We start from the raw sequence: 12,155 nt of genomic DNA, 5'->3' as shown, positions 1-12,155 counted from the left end.
AAATCATAGCCTAGACGATGACCAACACATTGTTTTACTTTCCCCCAGGAAGTACCTAACATGGGACAGGTACAAAGAATATGAACGATGTTAGCTGCGACCAATCCGCACTTTGGGTACAGTGTCCTATCTCCCACATCCCCCATACCCTTGTGCCCTGTGTGCCCATTTCCCAATCCTTTCAGGAGTGTAATACAGCATGCAAATAGTTTGAAATTGTTGCAGCTTTAAACTGATAGAATGGATAGAGTTAAATAAAATATCTAATGCAGAGACGATTTATGTGTCAGCAATAGTTATGCTTAAAACTTGACTCCATTTAACAGCTAGACGTTGAGTATCATCACGGCTTGATTGTCAGAGTTGTAAATACATTGTACTAATTTGTGATTTCAACTTAAGATTTAACAAACATGTCAATGAATTGTGAGAGTGTGGCGTTTGTATTGGTTGTGGTCTTAAAAAGTAATCCCTTATTTGTAAGTATTTATAAAAGGATTGTGGCAGAAGATTGTAAGTAGATTGTAAAGACGCAAAAGTGCGAAAGCCATCGGAATCGTAGAGCTGACCTAGCCATTCAATCCCGTGGTTTGCCCACCACTGAGCAGTAGAGTCATGGAATAGTTCCAGGAGAGTAGGGTTATTCCATAGTTGGAAATAAACAAGTTGCCGTAGATCTTCAGAGGACAGTGAGAAGTGATCAAGAATGTCATGCCATATACGTATCATGTCCCTAACAGTCTTAAATCGGACTCTTTTATAGTAATTTGGGTCATTGATCCTGTAGAGAAACATATTGCTGTCCGCACATAGTGCAAAGAAAAAGCAAAAGTATGGTTTCTTGTCAAAAATTGAAATGGATGAAGGAACCTAGTGAGTACAGGCGCTCACCCTTATCCGTATAGTATTACGAGGGAAGTATCTGGTAGGTGCTCAAGGAGAGAGGGGTCATCCACCCTTCTCAATAATGATCCCAAAAGGTCACATTCATAAATGAATCAACATCCGAGCACAACTAGTTGTATCCACCACAATGTGAAAATCACAATATACAGTATAATGACAATAGGTACAGCATATGTAAATATCTTCTCTTTATTCTCTCATTCGTTGGTCCAGCCAACACGTGTTTCGTCGCCCGGGAGTACCCACGTCTTCCTGAGGGCAGTCGAAGAAATAAGATCAGCATAAATTCTCAAAGCCAGTAAATCATCCGTCCGGGGCAATATTTAGGACTTAGTGGTGAATAAGTATCAATGCAAATATTGTAAATGATCGTTTATGTGAAGAATATTGTATGTAGATTAATGCGTAACTTCAGTATGCCATATCTAGAAACTGAATAACGCTGACTTGTGTAGCAGTCCGACTCGCGGTCTCGATTTCAACACGGAGTCCGAAAGCCATCGGAATCGTAGAGCTGACCTAGCCATTCAATCCCGTGGTTTGCCCACCGCTGAGCAGTAGAGTCATGGAATAGTTCCAGGAGAGTAGGGTTATTCCATAGTTGGAAATAAACAAGTTGCCCTAGATCTTCAGAGGACAGTGAGAAGTGATCAAGAATGTCATGCCATATACGTATCATGTCCCTAACAGTCTTAAATCGGACTCTTTTATAGTAATTTGGGTCATTGATCCTGTAGAGAAACATATTGCTGTCCGCACATAGTGCAAAGAAAAAGCAAAAGTATGGTTTCTTGTCAGTTAGTGAACTTTGGAAATGCCCAGCGAATTCTGCCCAGAAATAAAGGTTAAAATCAGGGAGTTGGAGTCCTCCTTGGTTGAAGGGGAACATAAGAAATCGAATTGCGCGGTATGCTTGCTTATATCCCCATATAAAGCTATTAATTGAACCTTCCAGTTGTTTTAAAAAGAAGTTGGGGACACAGAGAAGGATAACTCAAAACAGTTATAGAAACTTAGGCAAGATATACATTTTAATGATGTTGCATCTGGCAATTATGGTTATTGGAAGTTTATTCCATTTCTTTAAGCTTTGGATGACCGAGTGCAGAAATGGCTCATAGTTATGTTTCCATACCTGTTCGACAAGGGGAGAAATCCATACCCCCAAATAAGTTGTGGTAGTACAGCCACCCGTTATAGGTGTTGCCAGATCTAGATTATGGAGAATTTGAGTTTTGTGAGGGTTCAAATTATACCCTGAAAGATGGCCAAAAGTTTCCACCTCTTCCTGTATTGAAATCAGTGCCGTTACCGGATCAGAAAAGAAAACCGTGATGTCGTCAGCATAGGCGATAACTTTTAATTCATGTGTCCCGTTACTGAACAGAACAATATGGGCGTTTAAATGTAGTCATTTGATGAATGGCTCAATGTGTAATGCAAACAGCATTGGGGAAAGTGGGCACCCCTGCCGAATTTCACGATGTATCTGGAATGGGGCGGAGTATAAATTAGTGTATATTAGTTTAGCCTGCGGATTAGTGCATAGTGCACGGACCCATTTAGTAAATCGACCTTGTAATCCATTAGAACTTAATGATGCCCACAGTGCGTCCCATGCCATTCGATCAAATTCTTTTTCAGCGTCTAATAGGACCATCCCCAAATTGCAAGATGTCCTGTTAGCGATGTCGAATGCCATTATGGCTGTATTGACATGAGCCGTAGTATCTCTGCCTGTTATGAACCCATGCTGTTGATCAGATACTGGATCTGGCAAAAAAAAGGCGCTAAACGGTTAGCCAGTATCTTGGCAAAGATTTTAGTGTCAAAGCTGAAAAGAGATATTGGACGGTAGGACCCGCAGTCGTCCGCTGATTTCCCCTTTTAAAGAAAAAAGACAATGTTAGTCATATCCCACGATTTGGGCACTTCCATTCGGTATCCTATCTGATGTATAACATCACTCAGTAGCGGTAGGATAGAATTTGATTTTTTAAAATAAAATTCAATTGACAGGGTGTCATCCCCAGCGGCCTTGCCAAATGGTAACGTGGCTAGAGCGGTCGTAATCTCTTCATTAGTGATATCCTGATGAAGAAGGTCAGGTGCATCATTATTCAGAAATGGGAGATCGCAAAGTTTTAAGTAGTCTTCAAGTCCCGTTTTGTCCGAGTTACAAGATGAGGTATAATAAAGTCCCTTGTAAAATTGAGTAAATTGCCCTAAAATTGAATTAGGGGAAGTAAGTAGCCTACCATTTCTACCCCTTATCGCATCTATCTGCCCTTTAGATTTCTTGCCCGCCACTTGGCATGCCACAATTCTCCCAACCTGATCCCCGTAGTCATATTGCAGAGAGCAGTTCTTGTAACAAGCAGCCGCGATCTTTTCTTTTAATATCCTGCCCATAAGTAGGCGCAGATCTATTAATGAGGCATATATTTGATCTTGGTTTAGCCCTACCAGCCTAAGTTTCTTCGCATGCAGGATTTCTAATTGTATTAATGCATTGGAAGATGACCTTGCATTATTCTCATTAGTTTTATTTAAGCGGTAGACATATTGTTGAGTGGTGCCACGTATGTAAGCTTTCATTGTGTCCCAAACTATGGTACGAGAGGAGGTATCAACATTAGACTGTAAAAACTCGGTTGGATCGTCCATATTTGGGTCATATATTGCACAGAATACAAACTTTTTATCATGAATTTCCAATTGTACAATGAGCCATCTACCACGTTGGTTGGAAGAGATTTTAAGAATTTTGCAGATTAGTCGCTTGTCCTTGAGTATCGCTACTCTTCTAATTGCTACTCCCTGTGATGTACATTCAACAATTTCAAAACCTAGATTTTTTAGGAAGCATCTGTCTTTGTAAGCCAGATGTGCTTCTGTGAGAAATACCACATGAGGGTTATAAAGCTTAAGCTCCTCCCTGACCAGCTGGCGCTTATATGCCGCATTCAAACCGTCTACATTCCAACCTATACATCTAATTATCCCCATCATAGAGCATAGAAGAACGAGTTACAGGGCTATTTTGCAATTCCCCATTATATTGACCCCTAAAAATTTCAGAGAGAAAGAACATTGAGAAAAACATACATAAAAACAGTTAGCATTTGTAAAATACCAGATTCATTTTCAGCTAATGCTGTTAGTACCCCTTGTGTTTTAATCCTCCAGTACCTCCCTGTGTCCTGCGTGAAAAAACCCTGAGAACCCACCCCCTTACCCCCCGAGAGCACCCCCTGAGTGAGTATCAGTTGTATGAAAAGTGATGCAATGTTAGACCCTAAAGATGAGAAGAAGAAAGGCAGTCAAGCGTCGGGAGAGAAAGGAAGAGCAGAAAAAAAGCCAGAAGTCGCGACTATATTTAACAAGTGCTAAATGCAAGGCTCGAGTCGGGGTACCACGCGGGTGGACGGCATCCCCCCAATTATTTTACCGGGAGCTCGATAACTGGAGAAAACGGAGCCACACATTCACTCTTTGGCCTCTCTGGGGTGAGATCGGAGCTCATTCAGAACGCTGCTCACGCACTGGCTTCTCTGATGCAATTGCATCTAAGGGGTGAGCGAGGGGAGGCAATGAGCCTGATGGTGCAAGCCACCTTTCGTGACGTCACTTCCTGTCGTGACATCAGTGTCCCCCCACTTCTTTTTTTAGGACTTGTGCCCTGGCTAAATGTCAATTTAGCGGCAGCGATAGCAGAAATTCATGGTAAATGTCCGCTGATCTGCTTTGAGAAGAGGGCGTTCGTTCCACTCATATCATTCTTTAGGATGCTGCTGCCATCTAGAGAGCACCAGCTTTGCCTCCCGGTCCGAGTGAAAGAGAGATGGAATCTATTTTGTCATTTGGCAGATGTAGGTTAAGGCAACTGTGCAGACCTGGCTTTAAATATCATCTCAGACCACAAGTGGAAAATGTGAAGGTCTGTGCCTTGTCCCAGATAAACGTGTTTACACCCCAGTATACTATGCCATTTAATTACAGCACATCACAACTGCAGCTTTCTAGGTAGCAATCCCTTCACTGTACCATCACAAATAATAGCGCAGGATGCTGATTCACAAATGCATTGGGAGTGAGTGCTGCTCCTACTTAATCAGCTAATAGATGTCTGATCCTCCAGATGGAGCCTGTGTGAGTTCTAAAGCTCATTTATTGTGCCACCTTTGCACATTATTGTCATGAGTCCTAAAAAATATGAAAACCTCTATTTTATGTAATCGGTCACACCACCGAATATGGTACCCCATATTTTTGTGGGAGATAGTTTGTCTTGACCTGAGTTGCCCTCTGGATGACAGTGGCAGAAACACAGAAACTCTTTGGGGCAGATTTACAATAACTGGTGCATCCCTGCATATCAGCAGGGATGCACCAGTTATTTTGAATGACAGTTGAAACCCCTTGCGCCACCATGGATGCGCCAGATTTACAATGCGGCGCACCGTGGCTCAAGTATAGACAGATGCGTGACGCATCTGATGGCGTAAAGGTGACGCAGTGCTGGAGTTGTGTCGCAAGCGCGATGCAACTCGAGCACTGATCAGGGGCGCCCTATACTTGCTATGCTGTGTCACTCCTTATGCCTGCTACAAGCGGACACAAAAGTGACTCAGTGCAATCTTGTAGATTTCACCGTGTCACTTTTACGGGGTTTCCTTCCGACGGAACGCCCACCCTGCATACATTATACCTGATGCAGGTATATTGTACCGCAGGGCTTTACAACGCAACTCACTAGATGCGTCACGTTATAAATATGTCACAGAGTGGTGGATTGTTTACGCCGCCGCTGCGTCACAAAAGTGACGCAACGGTGGCGTAAAAGTGCCACAAGGGGCTTGTAAAGCTGCCCCTTTGTATTCAGTGGTGCTAAATCTCTTCAGAGCTTAGATGCTGAATTAGTGTTGCTAATAACATAACAGCATTTAAGGCTGTGGTAATACCTTTACAATTGAATATTACCACTAATGTACCCCGTAATCTGAGGTAATGGGAGATGTGTGCACTAATTAGGTTACTGCACATTTCTACCCATTGAATGGATTTTCATTGTGCAGAATTACAGATTTGCAAATGCAACAATAACACATTACAAAGTGGAGCAACTGAGGGTCTCATTTACCATATTTTGACGCATGGTGCAATCGTGAAACAATAGAAAAGGGCAGGAATGTGCCGTACCCACAAGATAAGGCACATTCCTGTCCTTTTCCCCTGCCCTGGCACACAATGGGCTGCCATGCGCCAATGCAGGCACGCTTGCACAAGGGTGTCAGCATTGTTGGGGTGATTGCTTTTGTGCGGGAAGAGACACCTTCCAGCACAAAATTAATCACAAGAGGTGTTTTTCCTTTTTCTATGTGTTCTGCAGGATGCAGCATCCATAGAAAAGGGAAACATGAGGAGAAATAAAGGTATTTCTCCTCGTTGCGCCTCCCTCAGTCTTTCCTGGGGTGGCGTAGGAATCTGACGCATTCTCTGGATTACGAAACCGTAAAAATCTGGGTATGCGTCAGGTTCCATGGATTTTGCGTGGGAACACCCACAGCAACACCATTGGAATGCCTCTTTCATGCAGTTGAATGTGTGAAAGGGGGGCTTGAAAAGCCACGCAGGGTGACTGTATGTGGCCTTGTAAATATGGGTAGGCACATTGTGCCGCTGGTGCGTCAAAAAAAGTGATGCACCGGCAGTGCAATGGGCTTGTAAATAAGCCCCTGAGAGAAGTTAACTCGTTGAGTGCTCATGAAGAGCTCAGCTCGTCATGAGTCACAGTGGAGCTGTGCTCATGACGAGCTGAGCTCGTCATAACGGCTGCGGCCCGCCCACGCATGATTAATTCCCCGCCTGTGCAGGAGAATTAATAAGTGGGTGGGGTCGTGACGTGCTCAGCTCGTCATGAGCACAGCTCCACTGTGAGTCATGACGAGCTGAGCTCGTCACGAGCACAGCGGCGCCGTGGCCCCCCCATCCCCCCGCACCACGGTGGAATTACCCCCGCAGGGAAGGGGTTTAGAGACACAAAAAGCTGATGATACTGTGGTACAGAATAATGCAGCAAGTCTGTGGTAACATTACCACTTTAAGTGTTTGCACATTTGTGGACACAAAACCACACACCCATGGACAATGTCACACCACCGGACTGTAGCAACTTTACTACCACATCATTATATTAGTACTTGATTTACACAGCTCCCTAAAAGAAGCCTAAAGAGCAGAAATAATAGTGGTTATATGGCAGCAATATTACTACATGTTTTAGCTGATATTTGACTAATGTCCAAGTGGTAAACTACATGGACTCAAGAACAGCCACCAAAGAAGTACATGACAACCATGGCAATATTTATAGTTTACGGTGACATAGGTCTCAAAGAGTTACTAAGGGTATTTAAACTCGTGGTTTGGCCTACACTGTTCTTTTTGAAGCAAAGCCAAGACTAATTTGTATATGTTTAATGTCAGTCAGTTCCATAATTTAAAAAAAACCACACAGGACATGATAAGGGCATTGTTTAATTACCACTACACAAAATTAAGACAAGCAGTCCATCCACTTTTTGTTCTTCAGTGAGTGGGATGGTTATGTCCAGATGTCGGGTTATAGTTTTCTGTGCCATAGAACTCTAGCTGCTTCTGATTAAAGAGACCTAAAAGGCCAAAGTATACATGGGCTTCTTATATTCGTGTCTATAGGGGAGGAACACAGCAGCTTTCTGTGGTAATGCCAAAACTGCCTTGAATATGGCTGGCCTCCTTCAGATTTGACAATGTAAGCAAAGCAGCTATGGGCTGGAATGAAGCCGAGAGTCATTCCTCTTGGCTAAGATGAATTTAGGCATTCTGTTAATTATTTTTTGTTCTCCTCAGTGAGCAACCCCAAGTGGAATAGATGTGCCCAGCCTTAGGCTGTGTAGCATGCTGCAATTAGGACTTAGGCTGCACCTTTGTGATGAGAGTCATCATTGCTGAAACATGTCTGCATTGTTTGGGTTCCTGTACAAAACTGACTTGACCTAGCAGTTTTTATTTATTGCAGTAATTAGACATTTATGTTATGTGTATTTGTAAAGCGTGCTGTCGCCCGCAATTGTATTTAATGTAGCATAAATGCACCTCACAACATTACTGCACTGTACAGTGTTAACAAACCAAGCATGGAATATATGAACTAAACTTGCAACAGTAGCATTATGGTCGTGCTGATGTTGGGGGTCAGGGCGAAATAGTTATGATATCTTTATAGTGAAATACTTTGCGTATGTTAATAAGAGAGAACAAGCGGGACAGGCCAGTTCAGCAATGGGTACAAATGTGCAGGTCTAGACAGAACCTAATCAAAAGGTCTTTTGAATAACCCTGGGCATAGTTTGCGTAGTAGCGCTACTCGTAGCTACGCGAAGTGCACTTCGCACTATGCGAGCTACGCGTAGCGCTAGGCGAACTGCGTAGTGCGATGTTTGCAATGATTGCACAATGCCGGATGCTTGTCCGCACTGCTGTCTTGTGTATATTACCAGAGGGGCTCATTTCTTATCTTGGTTGGAGGTCCTTAGCAGTTTCAAGGACTAAAGCAGTGTGATAGATAGACATGCTGATTAATCACTGTAGTAGGTGGATGGCTGTGGCCTAGTTCTGAATATCCTTGATTCATTGTGATTTCTTACATTCAGTACCTTTGCATGGTTATAGCAGAAAGGTGTCTATTCTGAGCATATGTTGGTGGGAGTGGGCACTGGTTGTTCTTGTGAGAGACAAACGCAGGCATCCACCTCGAGGGCTTCCATTAAAGATATTTTTCTTGGGATTGGTGATAAAGGCGAGGAAGGATTCAATTGCCTTGAGACCTGAAAGGATGGAATATGTTAGAGTCCTCTTGTTCACCAGCTGTGTATAGCAGATCTCTTCTTCAAGTGGTACCTGTTCATCTGTCATTAATTTCTTGAAGCAAAGTGAACACATAATACATTGAATTGGCAGAACCAGCATGTCTAACAGGTTGATGTTTGATTGAAGTTAAAATGTTTTAATTATTTTGAGGTAGATAGCATTTTGTACATGGTGTTGTTAGGTTAAAGTATGTTGAAGTGGATAACTTGTGGAAGTCTTACAGGTTAAGTATTAGTTTGGATTTCAAAGGCTGAATACATTTTGTGAGAAATATTTGCTCTGAAACTAGAGGGAATTCAGTCCTCTACAGGACACTTTAGGTGTAGAAATGTCAATGAATCCAAGGAGTATATTTACCTCTTCCATTCAGGTGATGATGACTGTGGTCATCATCTCAATGTAGTTTCAATAAATATATATTGGCATTCGATTATATTTCCATAGGCCTCACGCAAATGTAAGAAGTGGAACCCTTTCACAGTGAGAAAAACTTTTTTTCCTTCTATTTAGGTGACCATACTACACATGAATCATCAAATATGATGGAGCCCGACTTGGGGTTGTGGGATACATACATACACACAAAGAAGAATGGCTGTCTTTAGTAATTAATAATGTAACATATATACACAGTCACCCAATCTGTGGGAAAGTGTAACCCCACGGGGGTGAGAGGAGGTTGGCCCTGTAGTCAAGCCCTAAAATGTGGTAATTAGACATGATTTCAAGTTAAAAATCAGACCAGAATTCTCAAAAAACCCTCTCTGTAAACAGAATGCCACTGTTTAAAAAGTATGCTAATAGTTATCAAGAATTGGGTACTTATTTCATCAAGGGTCCCTACCCTCTGAATCACCAACTTGGGGGCATATTATCACGACAATCGATAAAATTATCGCCGCTTTAGCGGCAGAAAACAGCCGCTAAAACGGCGATAATGGGCTTGATAATATGCTCTATGGAATTCCAATTGAAGCTCAGGTTAGATGCCCTTCACATCTAACATGGGCTTCAATTGGAATTCCATAGAGCATATTATCAAGTCCATTATCGCCGTTTTAGCGGCAGTTTTCTGCTGCTAAAGCGGCGATAATTTTATTGCCTATCTTGATAATATGCCCCTTGGTTCCTCTCTCCCCAGCTTGTGGTGGTGTAATGCCGGGGGCGTGAGTTTTTTTTTCTCGGGCCACACCGGTTGCCGTTGGTCCTGGAGTATTCTTGACCAATAGGAAGGAACAACAAATCATGATCAATCCATCGCAGCTGATCTGCTGCCGTTTTCCGGACATTAGATCCCTGACTGTACATGCACCCAAGTGAACGTAATGGTCTCCCACCGTGGCACAATTGTATGCCATTACCGTATCCGGTGCATAGGTGGCACTTGTCAGGACCAGGAATCATGGGAGTTATAGTCTTTCTGCATACATGCTATGTCAAGGTTCTTGAGTATCATGGGAGATGTGGTCTCCCCTGGCCCATGTCTTGTAAGGGGCCCGTATTAGATAGCCGCTTTTATTATCTTAACTGGAAAACTGGTAATCCTGCGGTTATTGTTGTAGAGCCCAAAGGTTTTAACCGGTCATGAAACACCCTTTCAGACAATGCAGTTGGTAATGACGTATAAAGGTTTAATAATGTGAGATGTATAAAGAAAATTATTTTTGTGTGATTACGTGGATGTGTAAAAACTGCCCAGACTTCATATGAGCTCAGTGTATAAAAAAACCTCTGTAATGTTTGCATGTCTTTTACGTGACTGGAAAGATTTTATAACTGGAAAGTTGTTTTGACTAGAATGGAGAGCAACCTAAATATCCTAGTTATCTTGTAAGGAGGATCCACAACACCATAACCACTTTGCATTTTCAAACACCCAAGCTTAGGTTTGGTAGGTAAGAAAAAAATAAAATAAAAAATAAATCTATCAAGCATCTAGAAAAGACATTATTGGTACACAATTCTTTGGAATAGAACTATGTAATATAATATAGCGCCCTAGGACCTTGCTTTTCATGAGAGAACTGATAAATTGAGTACCTGAAGTATCTGATGTGGTAAAAAGACAGGGACTACCAGAGACTCAGCTGGTACCTGAAGTTTATGTTGTGGTAAAAGGATAGGGAATACCAGGAAACTAGTGAATTGTCATCAGAACCGCCACATCGGAACCACTGCATCGCCGCCACTGCAGAGAGATGACCGATGTATCCCCTCGACTGTGTGGAGAAGCCCGGCGCATTGGCTCCGGAACAATCGCATTTCAGAACCGGAACTTCGTCTTTGGAACTGGCACATCTCCATTTTTGCGTGGAGAAAATCGCTGCATCACTCGACTGCACCCCGCATCTTCGTATTAAGACAAGGATCAAGGTACTTTTGTTCAGTGAGCCTTGTGTGGTTCCTGTATCCAGCCTGCACTCCATCACAGTCGGCCTGAACTTTTGACTTTGTCCTGTTCCAGCGATACCAGATGTCCTACATAGGCGCTTATTGCTTCGAAGTGCTATTTGTGCATCTATTCTTTAAAAATTCATATCTCATCTGCAACCTATGGAATATTCATTGTTTTGGTCTTGCTTTATTTATAAACTTGAGTTCTATTTGTCTAATCTGGTGTGGGGTCCCTTTGTGGTTTTTTCACTGTGTTACTGTTTGAAGTATTGCACAAATACTTTGCACATTGCCTCTTAAGTTAAGCCTGGCGGTTCGTGCCAAGCTACCACATGATGAGCAGAGGTTAATCTAGAGTGTGTTTGTGACTTACCCTGACTATGGTAGTGGTTACTGTTTGACCAGGGCTTCCACCCCAGTCAACCAGGTACCCATTTTCTAACAATTGTAATTTCAAATACCCAGAATTTGTGATGCTATTTGGACAAACAATCTAATATTGTGTGCAAGATTTTAAAAGGATCAATTGAAAAAAGAACACAAGCAACCAGGATAAAGTTGTCTCTGAATGGAGACCAACATGTGAACCCCTACAGAATGATGGGAAGTGTAGTTCAAAATGGATGGGCTTTAAATAACTAAACCCATAGGTAGCAAAATGAAAAACTAACCTGTCTAGATGGATAACCTCTTTCAGAACAATGAAAGACAACTCAAAGATACACCTCTGGGAAAAACAGGTAATACAATAGGTGTCTCAGATAAAATATCAGTGGGGTACAGAAAACATTGTAGGTCAGGCATATTGAACAAATGTGAATAGTATAATCAGGGTGAAAACCATCACCGATGCGGTAGTCAACCAATGACCAACACGTGTCGGACTACTGAGGCACACACTAATAATCACAGAGAAGCAGATGAGTGGAAAAAACTGTGGT

The sequence above is a fragment of the Triturus cristatus genome, chromosome 6, assembly GCF_964204655.1.
Source record: "Triturus cristatus chromosome 6, aTriCri1.1, whole genome shotgun sequence".
NCBI classification, from domain to species: Eukaryota; Metazoa; Chordata; class Amphibia; order Caudata; family Salamandridae; genus Triturus; species Triturus cristatus.
Note: the sequence above shows the minus strand (reverse complement) of the source record.